The 18,253-nt window shown below is 44.1% G+C and overlaps 1 protein-coding gene across 1 annotated transcript in view; it reads left to right on the top strand.

Moving 5' to 3' along the window:
- The window catches only part of CFAP73 (cilia and flagella associated protein 73), a 551,824-nt gene that overhangs the window by 227,255 nt on the left and 306,316 nt on the right, over window positions 1–18,253 (top strand). The window lies entirely within an intron of this gene.

The following is an 18,253-nucleotide window of genomic DNA, read 5'->3' on the forward strand; positions in this document are numbered from 1 at the left end:
CCTCTCAGTTTTACCAATGTAAAAACTGGAGCACACCTTACATGTAGCAATATATATACCACTCCTGCAGATTCACAAGTGCTGTGAGTCTTACTTGTAATTTCTTTACCCCTATCTTAAATAAAAACACTTCTAGTATCAGCCATCCAGGGACATTGGGCACACATTTTACATGGAAAAGTGCCATTGGGCTTCACTGTTTTCTTTTTCTCATTATGTAGTGGCAACAGCCAATCTTTAATGTTACGTCCCCTTCTGAAGATAATCTAGAGGGGTATGTTTTCTTTTAAACCAAGATCACTTATTCTAATAAATTTATCCCATTCCTTTTCAAAGATTTTTTGAATAATAGCAGCATCTGTACTAAAATCAATGATAAAAGCCCTATTGTAATGCTTAACAGTATTCTTAGGGCTAACAATAGCCTCTATCATAGTTATATTGTCATTATACTTTGAACTATTAACATTTTTAACCAAAATGGGTTGAAATCTATTTTCTCTACCTCTAGTGACTTCATTTTTGATTTTCATAATAAATTCTAAAGGGTATCCCCTTTCCAAAAACATTTGAACCAGAAACTCACTCTATTCAACAAAATCTGAATCGTCAGAAGTAATTCTCAAAATTCTAACAAACTGGCTTATGTAACCATTTATGCCTTTTTGTAAAAGTGTACAACTGATGGAGCTTTTCTCCCCGGGCCTCTACTGAAAACGGACATATATCCAGTTGGACTAGCCCGGTCAACAAATGTAAAATAAAATAAATAAATAAATAATAAATAAATAAAATCTGAGGGTAACGCTACTCAATGCTAGAAGTCTAAACCTCAAAATGCATTCACTCAAGGCACTCCTTAAAATGGAGAACAGTGACATCTGTGCAGTGACAGAGACCTGGTTCAAGGCTCCAGAGAGCACCCCTGCATTACCAGGCTATAATTCATACCATACCTTTCGGCCACCTAACCTGGACCAAAACACTAAAGGTGGAAGCGTGTCCATATTCATTAAGGATATCCACACCTCCAGGCTAGTTGATCAGCATAATGCATCCGAGATTATCCAAGTGTAACTAACTCTGGGCAAGACCGCAATCCAAATTGTAACTTGCTACAGATCTTCCACCATGCCCCAGGATTCCCACTCCTCATTTCCTGATACACTGGAAAATATTAGGGTACAACCCAACACCCTAATAATGGGCGATTTCAACTACCCCACCATTAACTGGGAAAACTACTCATATGCCAACTCTTTTGCTCAACGTTTTCTGGAATTCATAAATTCCAACGCCTTAGATCAACTTATCCACACCCCCACCAGGGGCAACAATATCCTAGACCTGGTCATTACCAACATGGGTGACCAGTGTTTCACACCAGAGGTCAATTCCTCGTTGGTCAGATCCGACCAGAAGCTAAACACCCTAGACATCCACATCCCACCCCCCATTAGGGAAACCACAGTAAAAAATTTCTCCAAAGCCAACTTCACACTTCTTAAGACAGAAGTGGCAAACTTCAAGACACCCATGCAGACGGACAATAGAGGTATGACTGCTGAATCCTACACAAATGCACTTTATAAGCACTTACACGAGTGTATGATTCATGCTATCCCTAACAGAACCAAGATACTATCCTCCAAAAAAAGGAAGCCAATCTGGTGGTCCCCTGCCATAAACAAACTCTGCAACAGAAGAAAGAAATTGTTGCAAAAAAGAGTAAAAAGAAGCTGAGATCCCTCAGAAAATCCTCCAAAGCTAGTTACGAAAACAAAATCGCCACTGATTCTAAAGCCAACCACAAAGCATTCTATAGCTGTGTCAAGAATCTCAATGGCAACACTCAAATCTGCTCTGAGTTACAGCACAATGGCATTAAATATACAGAACTAACTGATACTGCCAACATCCTGGCAGATAGGTTCAGTGCTAACTTTACCCCCCCCCCACTCCCTAAAGGGCCCATCTCTATACCAGAAGAATGCCAAGTTCCTGTAGTCACGGTTGCACAGGTAAAAAAAACACACTCTCCAAAGCCAAAAACACAGCATGCATGGGACCTGACAACATCCCAGGCTGCATTCTACATGAACTGCAGAATGAACTGGCACCCCACCTAAGCACCATGTTCAATCATAGCCTCACCTCAGGCTTTGTCCCCACTGAATAGCACACAGTGACAGTTATCCCACTCCACAAAAGGGGAGCCACCATGGACCCCGGGAACTACCACCCCATTAGCCTAATGAGCCTAGTCTGCAAGGCTATGGAACGTATCATCATGGAACTTATAAACAATGACATTGGTAATCTCGAAACTCTGGGCCCTACCCAGTTCAGGTTTGTAAAAGGCAGATCATGTCTCTAAACCTGATAGACTTCTTTGAAGTGGTCAACAAAGCCATAGATGAGGGTAAGGTTGTTCACACAGCCTATCTAGATCGCGCCAAGGCTTTTGACACCATCCCCCACTCTGGAATTATAGATAAACTCACTAAACTATGTATAAATCCCTATGTCACAAGATGGGTTGCCAACTGGTTCACTGACAGAACCCACACTGTGAAAGTAGCAGATTCCAAATCTGACTTCAGACCAGTGACAAGTGGAGTACCACAGGGTTCAGTCCTGGATCCTTTCCTCTTTGGTATCTACTTTTCTGAAGTACAGGCTAACACAGAAGGTCTTTGTCTAATGAAGTTTGCAGATGACTGCAAACTAGGAGCCATAATCGAAACTCCTAACAATGTGGACATCCTATAAAAGGGCCTCACGGAGACAGATGCCTGGTGTCAAAGCCATGACCTCAAGCTCAATGCCAGAAAGTGCATTGTCATCCCCTTTGGTAAAAACTCTCTACCCATGAGCTACGACATAGGTGGTAGTCTACATAACACTGAAAGTGTGATGAGACCTTGGGACACAGGTGGGACAGTAGCGTCTCCTTTGATAATCACATCGCCACAGTAGTCAGAAAATCCTTCTACGTGGCACAACTCATCACAAAAGGTTTCTCATCCAGGAAAAAAGAGGTCATTGTTCCCCTCTACTCATCACTCATTAGACCCCTTATAGAGTACAACTCCCCTTTTGGTATGTACCTCACAAGACATCTACAGCAACTGGAAAGGCCACAGAAATACCTCACAAAGAGGATTACCGGCCTCAAACAGATGTCCTACGCAGACTGTCTCAAAAAACTCCAGCTTTACTCCGTCACATATCGCCTACTCAGAGGCAGTCTCTGCCTAACATACAAAAGCTCTGTCAAACCCAGAGCTGTTGGACATGCTTTACTTACAGAAATCCCAATCCCTCCGAGCTACATGCTGTAGGGACCTAAACCTTGTCACCACAATAAACAGAACATGCTGGAGGGATAGATTCCTGTCCCAGAGACTTCCCATGCTCTGGAACAAACTACCTATCTATATCAAACAAAGCTCTTCATTAGCACTCTTCAAAAAAATCTTGATGATTGGATGGGAAATAGGAAATTCACCCTGGGAATCACCTCTATAGCTCTGTTCGACAGAGGCACAGGAAAATAATTTTCTTGGGTGGCGAAAGCCATTCGAAGATCGGAATGGTGTCTAATATGGAAAAGCACTGACAAGGGGTCAGCAGATTCTTAGCAAACAAAAGCAATGTAAAGGTGTTTAGTTTTAATTGGTCAGTGGCCATAGTTTAATATATTCAGTATATTTTGACTATCTGTAGAAAAATATAAAAGAATGAAGTTTCTTGTGTTCTGGGGGACAGGACCTTGATTGCTTAATCTTCTATGTATGTGTGCTCTTTGCAGTAAATAAGACTATTGTTAAAATGTGTTGCCTGACGTTACTGTGTACCATAACACACACACACACACACACACACATATATATATATATATATATATATATATATATATATATATATATATATATATATATATATATATATATATATATGTGTACACATACATACATATATCTATGTATATATAAAGAGATAGATTGTATAAGGGGTAGATCTGCTAATCAACTAGCTTGAGTGAGTTGCATGTCATGTGGTGTACTTTTCTTCTGGAAGTCTCCTTTTGAATCTACACCTTAATAAATCTAGACCACATGATCACATCCTCAGTTTGTTCATTATTCATTCTGACGTTACAGTGTCTATAATATGTTTTAGTCTGTATTTTAGATGAGACATTTGTCAAGATTTTAACTGACTTTCTTATGGCACAAGATCAACACAATGTTCCATTTTTGGTTCTGCTTGATCTCTCATTGGCTTTTGACACAAATGATCATGTGATCCTGCTGCAGCTCTTATATTCTTTCAGTTGTGGTACTGGAATGTTTACCATTCTGATAAATCATTGAAAGTGATTTCTGGAATTGCTTCTTCTTCTTCACAGAAGCCCCTCAGCTGTGGTATACCACAGACTCTGTCGTGGGTTTTCATTGTCCAACACTGCATACATGCTGCCCTTTGAAGATATACTTTGACAACAAGATTATGTTATCATTGCTACATCGGTGATACACATCTGTGCCTGCCCTTCCCCCAGGATATTATATCAGCCATAAATACCTTTACATGTGATTTGGACTACATCCACCGATGGATATTTGGTTATTTGCCTAAAGCTTAACTTATTAATTCCTAACAGCAGTCAATTGAATGTGACCTTCCTGATTGCTGTCAGGCTAGATCATGACTGCCTCAAGCTCTGAGGCTAAAATAATATTAATGTTTGAAAATCTTCTCAGTTGATAAAGAAAAGTAAGATGTTCATTTTTTGATAATGTTATCTTTGCTACAGTAGCCTTATATATATGGTTATATCTTGAATAGGTTCTAACAGCCAGCTGGCTTCCAGATCTTAAGGGCACCTTCCACATACTCAAACTGTTGGCAGCTCAAATAAAGCTGAAGACAATCACTGATTTGGGTGCCAAGCCCTTCAGAACTTTCCTGCCATGCCATTGAAGAGTTCTCTTCTTTCAGGCTTCTAAGGATCAGTGGTTGGCTAGCTTTTCTGCATTGCTGGGCAGATATATTCCCTTCAGGAAAAAAAAAAAAAAAAACTTCCATTTAATTATTTTCAACAGAAATTTTATTTTTTGAAAAATTATTTATTTTAAGCTGGGAAAAGTGTATTGGACTGTAACATGACTTCCTGTTACTTTTTACAGTGCAACTTTTTTCTGTGGAAAAACGTTTTTTTCCCTTATTCTTCTAGTTAAAACATCTATGAAATTACTTCTGGGGGCTGGGGTAAGTATTTGTCATGCTTTCACAATGTTTTTCGGGGGGAGGGGGGATACTTTCTTATTACTTACCTCTTTTACCAACTCTTCCTATGAATCTTACCCAGGCTTCAGGTTTCACTTGCAGCTTCACTGTGGAACAACTTACTGGTTCATTGGTTCTTCCTTCTTCCAGCCACAAAAAGAAGAAAGTTTCCAGACAGCCTTTGCCCCTTCAGCAGGCTACAAATTTGCCTCAGCTGCAGATGGATGACTATGCTGTGGCCATTTCTGGTTCCTCAGACCATTCATCTTCTACTGTGACTCCCTCTGATGTAGTCCCTTCAACCACCTTAGACTGAGTGTTGGAGACATCCTCTGTGGCTGTTGAAGTGCCCTTGGTGGGCAAGGTAAAACCATGCTTGTTGGTCTTGGAGAAAGGAGCAGGAATGGCTATCTGCCTAGCTAAACTAGAATGCCAGTCTCCAAAGGTAGTATACCTGACACGAGTCAGTCTGCATCTATGCAAATTCTTGTTAAAAAGAAAAACAAAGTTAAACATTTATCTTCCCATGTGTCTGTTACTTTATACAGGAATGATTTATTGGGCCTAGTTCAGGCTCTTGACCCTTCTGGTGTTACTGAATGGGTTCAAGACTACTAGAGGGAGGAAAATTAATCCTTCATTTTCTAAAGATTCCCAGTATATTGACCAGGAAAATTAATTTTAGTTGACAACTTTGCCTTTCTCTCCATAGAAGCTAATTTTGACTCTGAGAAAAAGTATTTCTTCTGATAATCCCTTAGATGAATTTCCTTTTTCTGAAACCGCACCCAGAATGAACTAGTTGTTTCAGTATGAAAACAATGATATTCCATTTTCTTGAAAAAAATATTCTGATTTATTACATCTGGAATTTCCTGAACTCAGTCCTGTTTTTCTTCCAGCATTGAAGGATGTTTTTATTACAGCCTATAACTTACTTGACAGCCAGTCTGCTGCCCATAAGAAAGCAGATAGATTCTGTAAAGTTCCTCAGTCATACAAATTTATATTTTCTAATCTCAGATCTGACCTGCAGTGATGCCTAAGATAAATGCTGCTTCTGCTAAACATATGGTAAATACTAATTTCTCCCCCTCTGATAAGGATGGGAAAGCCTTTAACAGATTTGAAAAAAAAGTCTATACTTCTGACACATTTGTTTTTAGAATTCTTAATTGTCAGGCTCATAAGTATATACTTGCATCATTTGAAAATATAAGGAGCATTATAGCCACCCTTCCCTTTTCTGAAGGAAAATGTATGAATACTTATTTCTTCTGTGTATCGAGTAACTAAACACTCATTGAAGTGCACTTATGATTCAGCTGATGACCCTTTCAGAGCAGCTGCTACTGGGACTGCTATAAGTAGATTTGCTTGATTACTTGCATAAAATCAACACATGAATGTTAAAGCTGAAATTTTGAATTCTCCTTTACACAGAGAGGTTGTTTTTGGAACATCTGGTGGTGAGGTCCTGAAAAAGTGTGACAAGATAGGGAAATTGATTTAGGGGGTTACACAGATTTTTCAGCCTTCCTTCCCCAGGTTTTGCACCCTTTTATAAAAAGCAAAATAGGCAGACACAGAAGTTCCTAGCAAGCAGGCATTCAAAAAACAATGTCAAGGGGACTCCAAAATGAAAGAAGAGCCTCACAGAAACAAAGTCAGTCCAACAAGTCTGTATTACTATCTGTAGAATGCCACCGCCCGTTCCTACCCACTGACAAGTATTTAATTCTTCTCTTCAAAATCTGGCTGTTGATTTCTCTGTTTGGTAACAAATACTCTCAGACAGATGGATTCTGAGAATGATACATAAGGAATACAAATGGCAGTGGGAATCTTGTCCTGTTTTTTCAGAGGATGACTCCTCATCCACCAGATCAAATGTATTTTTTCCTGCTGTCATTCAGCATCAGCTGACTCAGGAGGTGATATAAGCTGTCCCTCTTTCCCTAAGGAAAGGTTTTTATTCAAGAATGTTTCTGGTACCAAAGAAAGAAATATTTTGAATGTTAGATCTTTCATATAGCCTTGGATTTAAATAAGTTCTTTAGGATTTCTGTGTCTGAATTACCCTTTGGATTATCCACTACTTCATGGGTATTCACAAAGTGTCTTAACCCAGTCATAATCATAAACTATTGCAGACTGCAAGGTACTTACATTTTTCTTTATTTATGACTTGCTTATCTTTGCAGAGTTTTTTCACTTCACTGTTTAGTCACTTGAGTGTGAGATCTCCTTCACAGAATGCCGTTTCAAGAGAGCATCCAGAAGTCTTGCTTGATTCCTTCTCATAGGGTTGTTTTCCTGGGGTGTCTCCTAAATACCGCCATTCAAATAGCTTTTCTTCCACAGGAATAAGTAAATCTAGATCTATTCCTGAGTTTTTCTACTCAGTCCAAAGCCTCAGCAAGAGGATTTTTTGGATAATAGGATTCATGGCATCCATGATTCTCATGATTCTTCTAGCCAGACTCCTCATGAGAAAGATTCAATGGTACCTAACATTTGCATGGTCCCAACATCAACATCCTCCAACATTCCAGATTCATGTTTTGAGGATTGTAAAAAGGGAGCTGCTTTGGTGGAAAGACCAGTTTTATCCGAATCAAGATCTTCTGTTTTCCCTTCCAGTTTCAGTCTGTAACTACAAATACTCAGACTTTGCCTGTGGAGTGGTGTCTATGGAAGTAAAAAGTGCAGGATCTTTGGAACAGAAAGGACTGACCAAAACTCTTATATGTAAAAGAAATGTTGGCAATAGTAAATGTTCCCAACTCTCTCAATCATCTGTTGTCCCTTGGACTGTTGCAAGTGATTACAAACAACACCGTAGTGAAGTGGTACATAAATAAACACGGCAAACCATATCTTACCCTCTGTACAGACTGGTCAGGGTATCCTGGGATGTAGCATTTCAGCACCGTCTCATTGTACAGGCATCTTACATCCCATTACTACAAACTTTTGTAGAATCCAGTCTCAGCAGGACCAGGACAGACCCTTATGAATGGAAATTGAATTTGGGGATCTTCCAGGATTTGACCTAGCCTTGGGAAAGACCTCAGATAAATCTGTTCATCTCCATTCACAGCAAACAACTGGCCTCCCTTGCTAGCAGGTCTGGAAAACAGATGCATATTTGTTTCCTTGGCTTGGATTGGAATGTTCTTGTATACTTTTCCAGCCTTTCTACTAATATACAAGGTCATTCTAAAGATTCAGAAGGACTCTCCAAAGATCTTTGTGCTGACTCCCTTCTGACCCAGGCAACAGTCATTGTCATTTCTTTTAGAAATGCCCAAGGGCAAATACCACAAGACTCCTTACAGACTGGACCTACTCACACAAGACAGGGATTGTTTGACACAACCCAACTTGAAACAAACTTCAACTAACTGCTTGGAAGATAGAGTTTTTATAACTTTGAGGCACCTATTTCCTGAGGACATATGGCAGGCATTAATGGAGGTAAAGAAATCTGGTACTATGAAATCATATATTACTAAATAGAAAAGACTTTCTAGTGGGTGCCGAGACAAGAAGCAGGACCCTCTTAAGGCTAGTATGTCTCTGGTTCTGCAATTTTTGTGCAATTTACTATCCTCTGGCCTTTCTTACTCCTCTATCAAGGTTCATTTGTAGGTCATTTCAGCATGTCTACCCATGGATCTCCCTCCTTTCAAAGTATTCCCATGTTAAAATGTTTTTGAAGGGGGTGCTGTATGGCAGGCTTCCTAGAAAACAAGTGGCTCCTCATCCTTGGTATCTAAACTTTGTTTTGATAAAATTAACTCTTGCTCTATTTGAACTAGCCCATCAGGCTGATTTGAGGTTCATTACATGGAATACAGTTTTACTGAGTGCTCTGACTTTTGCAAGAGGAGTCTGATTTGCAAGCTCTCATGGTCTGTCAACCTTATCTCGTTTTCCCCAAAGATGGGAATTAATCCTGCTTTTATGCATAAATTGATATCCGAGTTTACTTTGAGCCAAGCTATCTATCTCTATGCTATCTTTCCATAACCTAAAAATTAGGGTACACTGGATGCCCACAGACAACTCAGATATTGTCTTGACAGAAGTAAAACCTTCAGAAACACTGACCAGTTATTCATTTCTTATGAAAGTAATAAAAAGAACAACCTTTGTCAAATCAAATTATATCCAAATAGTTGTCATATGCTACTTCCTTTTATTATACCCACCACAAGAAGGCAATTCCAAGCATGATCAAGGCAGACTTTACCAGGGTATTGTCTTCATCCGTGCTTTTTTGGAAAGCAGTGGATTCCAGAAGTATTGTAGAAGCAGCAGCTTGGTCCTCTATATATATTTTTACAAAGCACTGCAAACTAGATTCCTCTTCCAGGTCCAGAACAGGCTTTGTTAGACCCATTTTCCTGGGGCTCCTGGATCCTCATCCTTACTTCTCCTAGTCAGTGTATACTGTTAGTCTGCCATATAGCTACGACTACTGCAGCAGTGATCAAATGATGAACATAGCACAGCTGTGTAAGTAAACCTGCTATAACAGTATATTTTTGACTGATCACTGCTGCAGTAGCTACTCCCTCCCTCCATTCCCATTATTATTGTATATATTTTGTAGCCAGAGTAAAGACTTTGATTTTAGCTTACCTAGCATTGACCTCCTTCTGGGCTGTAATGTTTCTCTCTCTCCCTCTCTCTCTCTCATTTGGCAAGAAAATTGTGAAAGGCTTAGTATCAAAACCATTGATTTTCTTCAGCTCTGCTCAAGCTGCCAGTGTTTGAGTGAGTGGAAGGTGCCCTTAAACTCTGGAAGCTGTCCTGCTATTATATCCTATGCAGGATATAACCCATATAGCTAAGGCTACTGCAACAGAGATTTCTCAAACATCTACTATTATGGATAGTTTACTTACACAACTGAACCTTTTTCATTTCTCCTTCGGATTAAGTGATTTTCTCATATTTTATGGTTTTGATCATGACATTGAATGCCACAAATTCAGTACCATGATTAAGCTACATTGAGACAAAACACTTTGGGTGGTCTACATTTCAAATACTATCAACTTGAATGAGAAAGCTAGAACTACTGACATGTTTTACACCACATTATGATTTGTGATCTCACTGTTAATGTGAGCCAATATAGCCAACTTGATAGCCATATAAACCCGTGACCCTATTTAGTGCTCATGCTGTAGCTTTGATCTACTTTAAAATTTATGTAGATGAAAAACTGGGATTTTGTGTAAAAGGTTATGTGAAATACTGGAGTAACTCCTGGTGACATGCTAGCACTAAATTTCATGTCCTCATGTTTCATCTTGGAAAACATTGCCCTTATTAGGTAGCTTTTTCTAAAAGGGGGCCTGCCAGTGGTGGCTCATGCTGTAGATTCTTTCCACTTGGATTACTGCATCTTCTTGCACTGGGGATACCAGTCTATGGCCCAGGCCATTTGCATCTGGTGCAAAACTCTGCCCAGTTACTAATAAGTGTCTCAATAATCCCACTTTGCACCATTTTTCTGGAGTATGCACTGACTACCTATAGAGTCATGTTATCCAAAAAGTTCTAGTGCTAGTTTACCAGTTTCTATATGATCTGGGTTTCCCATGCTTCAAGGAACTGCTTGCACATTACCATCTTTCTTGTGCCACGTGCTTTAAAACCTTAGAGTTGCTATAGTTACAGTGGTGATAGAGTCTTCTACTATCTGTTGTTTTTGCCTTTGCAATCTACTGTCATTGTAGTTTAAGGAGTCTTTAACACAATGCATCTTTAAGAGGTCCCTGAGGATATATTTGTTTGGTTTTGGTTGTAATTTGTTAAACCAGTTATCTGGAGTAGGGACTTCATTTGTCAGCAACCTTTGGGTCTTGGATCCGACATCGGATCCGAGCTAGCAACTTATTATACAGCTATGGATCCGAGCTCCTAGCTCCTCCCCTCACCCATAATCCCCTGCCAACCCCAAATGACTTCAGATCTAGTTTGCCACTCTTAAGTATGTCAGCTGGATTTCGAGCTCCTGGCAATATTTTCAGATAAGTGACTTTTTTTGTCTCATCAGCCTACTTTTTCAGTAGTTTAATCAGTGTGTGTATGTTAGGTTCCCCTTTAGTCAGTTAACTTTTAAATTTTTAGTGTTTACCCTCCCCTCGCTGGTCGTTAGTTTGTGCCTGTGTACATTTGCGTTTGGGGCCTAGTGTGTTTGTGTAGCCTTTATTTAGTTTTGGGTATGTCAGAGGCCCCAAAACTTATTTTTTCTAAGTGCACCGAGTGTGGCCATAAGCTCTCTCTGGCAGATGGCCACACTCGGTGTGTTCGGTGCCTTGGGGTTGAACATCTGTCTTCGGGCTGTACCATTTGTGCAGCGTTCAACCCCACGGCACTGAAAGAGCTGAGGTCAAAGCTGATCCTGGCGGGACTTCTGCCCCCGGATTCGGCTTCGCCCTCTGCTACTCCCGTGGCACCTCCTCAGCCTGTGGTGGTGGCCACTCCTGCCCCCTTCCCCCGGCTGGGATTCAAACTCCTACTAAAGCGCCAGAGGACAGGGAGGCCAGGTGGGAGAAATGGAGGGAGAAGCACCACAAGCGGCGGGCCGCGGCCTCCGCTTCGGCCTCCCCAGCTAAGCGGGCTTCTCCCTCTACGGCTTCCAGGTCTCCTCCTCTTCGACTCCGATCCCCTTGCTTCTCCCCAGGACCCGAGGAGGAGGAGACCCGATCTCCGTTGAGGTCATCGAGGCAGCATTCCAGGCCTGCCTCGGTGGCCTCTTCGAGATCCACCTACAGCCAGTCTGATGCAGACTTGGACCGGATGATGAGAAGGTTCATCCAGGCCCAGCTGCAGATGGGAGTGCTCTTGCCTCCCCCCCCTTCGGGTGGGAGCTCGACACCTTTCTTTGTTCCGATAGCTCCTTCTCCAACCTGCTTCCCGGGTTCGGAGCGCTCGGAGCTGGGCAGCATCGGAGCCGGGAATGGGTCGGTGCCGACAGTACTGGGTACTTTGGATCCGACCATGCCCTCGAGTCTGTCGGTTCCATCATCGGAGCCATGGGGCGAGCTTCAGATCCGAGGGATTCAGTGTACCTTTGGCTCCGTCCAGGTCGGAGCACACTGGTCCCTCAGATCCAACTGTCTCAGCGCCAGTTCCGATCCCTTCATTGGATCCGAGTGGGAGTCGGCTTTCAGAGCCCAGGGAGAGCGGCTCCCCCTTGGCCTTCGATGCAGTGGAGAGGGCTCTGTTGAGAGCATCCGGACCCCCGGCCCTTGTCTCGGCTCCACCCTGCACTCCCTCTCTGCTGGGTCAGGCTACCATCACCCGGCCACAGGGACAGCCTGCTTCGATGTCCCAGGTTGTTCCATTGGAACAGGATATTGCTGGTGAGACCTCCTTGGACAGCCCCCCTGAGGAAGTGCCTCGCAAGCACAAGTGTAAGAGGAGGCACGTGGACCCCCCCCCCCCGAGTCCTTAACAGAGGACACGGACTTGGATGAAGGGGAAGGCTCCCCAAGGTCACCCCCTGAGGATGTCTCCTTTGGAGACATCATGGAAATGCTCAGGATCTGGGGGGGGGGGTCTGCCCCCAAGGCTTCCGACAAGTCTGTGTTCCTGGAGGCATTGGAAGCAGGCCTGTCTACCTCTTGGGTGTCCCCTCCGGCCAACCCCCTGGTGGACCTTATCACCACCAGGGTGTGGAAGGAGCCAGACACTGTGGAGCCAGTCCCTAAATGCCCGCATAGGATTCTGAGCCCCCTGCAGACCAGTCCCACTGGAGCAAGGGTCCCCCCGTAGATGCCATGTTGATGGTGGCAGCCACTAAGAGGGAACTAGCTCAGGAGAGCCTTTCAGTCCATCCACTGAGCAAGGAGTCCCGCTCAATGGATCACCTTGGGAAGCAGTTATTTAGTTCAGTGACCTTCTCAGTAAGGTCTCTGAACTACATGGCACATGTCATCAGGATGCAGCGGGATCTTATTAAAGAATACGCTGCTTCCCCCCCAGAGTCCATGTCAACGGAGGACAAGCAGTTGTACTCCACTCGTATGGCCACTCTAAGATCTATTTCCAATACCTCTATGCGGCTGTTGTCCCACACCACTGAGGGAGCCGCTAGAGCTAGCAGAGCGGGCCTAGTTATGAGACGTCAGGCCTGGCTCCAACATTGTGACTTCGCGGAGCCCTTTAAGGCATCCTTTGCGAACGCCCCCTTTGATGGTTCTGCCTTGTTTGGCAAGACCATTCGCGAGACACTTGTCCAGTGTGAGAAGGATGGGAAGACGTTGTCTGCCATTGGAGTCCGCTTCTCTGCTCCCCAGAGGTCCTTCTCAAAGAACCAGAAGGGAGAGAAGAAGATGTGGTTCTGGAAATCGCAACATTCCCAACCCGCTCTGGACAACCAGCCCTTCCATGGCAGAGGAGGACAAGGAGGACGCCGCCCTAGAGGGAGAGGGGCCCCGAAAAACTTTGGGTCCAGAGAATCTTTCTCTGATTGGCCCACGCAACAGCCCTGAAGGGTTGCCCGACTGCTCCACTCTGGAGGCAGTCGGGGGGTGCTTCTCGAAGCATCTGGCGGAATGGGAGTCCATCACATCAGACCGCTGGGTGCTTCGGATCATATCCAGAGGTTACAAAATCCCAATGCAACATGTCCCTAGACTCAGGAACCTCCCCGATGTACCACCCAATCAGAGGGAAGCTGCAGCCGCAGAAATCCAGCAGCTGCTAAGAAAAAGAGCCATCCAGCCCGTCCCCCCAGACCAGCTCGGATTAGGGTTTTACTCCAGGTTCTTTCTGGTTCCAAAAAAGATGGGGGACTTGAGACCAATCCTAGACCTTTCCCTCTTGAACCTGTTGGTAACCAAGGAAAAATTCCGAATGGTCACTCTTCAATCCATTCTCCCCCTCTTGAGGGAGAATGACTGGATGTGCTCAATAGACCTCAAATATGCATACTACCACATTCTAATGGACAGACGATCCAGGAGGTTTCTCCGCTTCCAGCTGGGAGCCAGCCACTATCAGTTCAGGGTCCTTCCCTTTGGCCTCACCACAGCCCCCAGGGTGTTCACCAAAGTTTTAGCAGTGATAGCGGCCCACCTGAGACTCCAGGGAATGCAGGTCTTCCCGTACCTGGACGACTGACTCCTGACCGCCCCAACAAGGCAGCTTCTCTGCTCAGCCAGAGACTATTTTCTCCGCCTAGCCCCCCCAGTTAGGCATCACAATTAATACGGACAAATCCTCCCTTGCTCCGACACAAGTAATAGAATTCATAGGGGCCAGATTGGATACCAGAAGTCTGCGAGCCTACCTGACTTCAGAGCGACTACAGAATCTGAGTCTTCATGTGTGGGCCATCCTCCAATCAGAAGCACCACCGGTGGAATTGGTCCTGAGGGTGCTGGGCTCCATGGCAGCGGCAATAACGCTTCTTCCATGTGCTTGCCTAAATATGAGGGTACTTCAGTGGACCTTCCAAGTGCAATTGTCCTTCCAATTTCTTCCTCCCTGCCACCCTATCTCAATCAGCAAGGCTTGCAGGAGGGCCCTGTTATGGTGGCTCCAATCTCCAGACGTTCATATAGGCCGGCCCTTCTGCACTCCTCCTCCTCTCGCCACGGTGACCACGGACGCCTCTCGCCTTGGGTGGGGGGGGCAGTGCTCAGGCAGAACAGTCCAAGGCATGTGGAATGACACAGAGACCTCCCTGCATATCAATGTTCTAGAGATGAGGGCGGTGCTGTTAGCGTTGCAAGCACTTCAGAACCTTCTCCCCGTAGGAACTATTGCGATACAGATGGACAACATGTCAGTTGTTTGGTACATCAACAAACAGGGGGGAACCAGGTCCTACCCTCTCTGCTGAGAGGCCATGAGGGCGTGGGAATGGGCGATCTCCACCAACCGCTTTCTGATCGCAGTGCACATTCCGGGATGGACCAACATTCTGGCGGACAAACTCAGCCGCACCATTCTTTCCCCTTACAAGTGGTCTCTCAACTTCCAAGTAGCGAAGCGGATATTTGCAAAATGGGGGCAACCCTGCTGCGATCTCTTTGCCTCTCCCTCAAATACGAAATGCGACAGCTTCTTTGCTCTGATTCCACCACCAGGGGAAGCCCCGAGAGACGCTCTGGTGCATGCTTGGCCGCCCGGTCTACTTTATGCCTATCTTCCTCTACCCCTGATGCTAAAGCTCTTACAGAAAGCCTCATGGTTGGGGAGCAGAATGATCCTCATTGCCCCATTCTGGCCTCGGCAAACTTGGTTCCCTTACCTGTGGTCTCACTTGGTGAATCCTCCCTGGATTCTGGATCCCAGCTCGGATCTAATATCCCATCCATCGGGCTTACCGACCCAGAATCTGGACAACCTGAAGCTGGCAGCTTGGCTGCTTCAGTTCCACTCTTAATCAGGACTCCCGGTATCTCTTCACCAGTCAAAGCCATCTTGGTGGCAGAGCACAAACCTTCCACCAGGAAAGTTTACTGCAGTAAATGGAAGAGCTTTTCCGTCTGGGCGGAACATCATAATTTGGACCCCTTCACTGCCCCTTTAACATCCGTGTTGGACTTCCTCACTGGACTCTTTCAGCAAAGAGCCAGTTGTTCGACAGTCAAGGTACAATTGGCAGCCATCTCCCATTACCATGTGGGACATGAGACAGGTCCTTTGATGTCAGCTAAACTATGCAAAACCTTCCTCAAGGGTACTTTTCTGCTCAGGCCCCCTATCAAAAAAGCCGTACCCCCTTGGGACCTATCACTAGTCTTTCAAGCCTTGACTGCTTTCCCCTTTGAACCAGCTGCCTCTGCCGAACTTAAATATCTGTCCTGGAAAACAGCAATCCTGGTAGCCATCACTTCAGTGAAGAGAGTTTCGGAACTTCAAGCCCTTTCTGTGAAACCCCCTTACTTGGTTTTTCATCAGGATAGAGTGTACCTCAGGACAAATCCCTCCTTCCTACCCAAGGTGGCCTCAGAAACCAATATCAATCAGTCCATCAACCTACCAGTTTTCTTCCCTAAATATCAAAATAAAGGAGAGTACAAGCTGTATTCTTTAGATGTGCACAGGCAGCTGCGTTTCTATATTCATAGGACTGCTGGTCACAGACAATCCGATCAGCTGTTCATCTCCTTTGCCAAATTCAGTTTGGGTAAAGCCGTCTCGAAGGTCACTTTGTCACGCTGGATTTCCCAATGTATTCTTCTAGCTTATGAAGCTTCTGGGAGGCCCGCACCTCAGGGAGTCCGTGCACATTCCACTCGCTCCATCTCTACTTCTGCTGCCTTTAAATCTAGAGTTCCCTTGGATGATATTTGCTTGGCAGCCACTTGGGTCTCATCTCACACCTTTATCAACCACTACAAACTGGACGTCATTTCCAGAGGGAGAGCTTCCTTTGGCTCCGCAGTGCTCCTGAACATCCTTCCATGATGGCCGCCCAAGATTCAGGTAGCTGGGGACTCTGTCCCAAAGGTTGTTGACAAATGAAGTCCCTACTCCAGATTAAGAAGTTATGTACTCACCATAACGTTCCATCTGAGTAGGTGGCTTCATTTGTCTGCAACCATTCTCCCCTCCTTCCCCCTGGCCTTCAGAAGAGTTAGTACTTTTTGTATTATCCTGCCTTTTCCTGTTAGGACACCTTTCCAGGTATCTGTAGGAGGGCAAACTTGATCTGAGGTCATTTGGGTTTGGCAGGGGATTATGGGTGAGGGGAGGAGGAAGGAGCTAGGAGCTCGGATCCATAGCTGTATAATAAGTTGCCGGCTCGGATCCGATGTCGGATCCAAGACCCAAAGGTTGCAGACAAATGAAGCCAGCTACTCAGATGGAACGTTATGGTGAGTGCATAACTTCTTATTTTATGATTCTGCATCTTTCAGACAACCCTGTTTTACTGGATGTTTGTGTTTGTAACTAGCTTGTTTTATGGCACATTTGTTTTTTTGGTATTTCAGTTCTTACTTTATAACCACTTAAATAAGATGTACTTGAGTAAAGATGGTCTGGGGCACACAGCTTTGCATTTAGCAGCGGAGACACACTGCGCAGCATGCAGGACATGATGGATGTATTGAAGACCATTGCTGCTAAAATGGTACACATTAATGACAATACAATTCAGAAACCTGCTGAACTCCTTCCTGATCCTTACCTGTTCCTCTGTAGTAGTGCTGATATTCAGCTGATTTATGCTTCATACCTTGTGACTGATACCAGAAACCTGTGGCGGTATTCCATGCTGTGGGTCAGGTTATAATCAAAACTACCAGTGCCTGTCCAACAGCAGCAGTAATGTGTGTGTGTGTGTGTGTGTGTGTGTGTGTGTGTGTGTGTGTGTGTGTGTGTGTGTGTGTGTGTGTGTGTGTGTGTGTGTATGTATGTATGTATGGCTGTACTGGAGGGTAGCTCAGGTCTGCAGTACTTGTATAATGACACTTAGTAGCACATTCTGGGAAGTAGTGCTTCCGCAGAAGCACAATAGACTCTTTCTTATTAGTGCAGATCTGTAATAGAGATGGTACACAGCATCTGTAGATAGCCATATTTGTTATTCATGCTGTGTAGATTATCTGCATAATTTTTGTACATCAGCTGAATGCTTAGTGTGTAGTAACATTTTGTTTCATCAAACATACTGCACAGTTGTGTTTGAGCTTGACTTTCCATGCATTTCACTGCATTCTAGTCCTGCACTGTTCAAACCATATATCTGAATCTCACCCATAGCCAGTTTTAGGCACAAGCAAACCCTGTGGCTGCTGGGGGCCCCCTGATCCTAAGGGGCCCCCGACTACAGCAAGTTAACTTATTTTAATACTTTGTTACATATTTGTCAAAGTAACAAAACCTAGTACAGCAATCTTGTGTACTTACTAAACCAGCTGCAAGACCCTTAGCTGTATGGGTTATATCCTACCAAGGATATAACAGCCGTCCA

This window comes from Protopterus annectens, chromosome 4.part0, assembly GCF_019279795.1.
Source record: "Protopterus annectens isolate FY-2018-M chromosome 4.part0, PAN1.0, whole genome shotgun sequence".
NCBI lineage: Eukaryota > Metazoa > Chordata > Ceratodontiformes > Protopteridae > Protopterus > Protopterus annectens.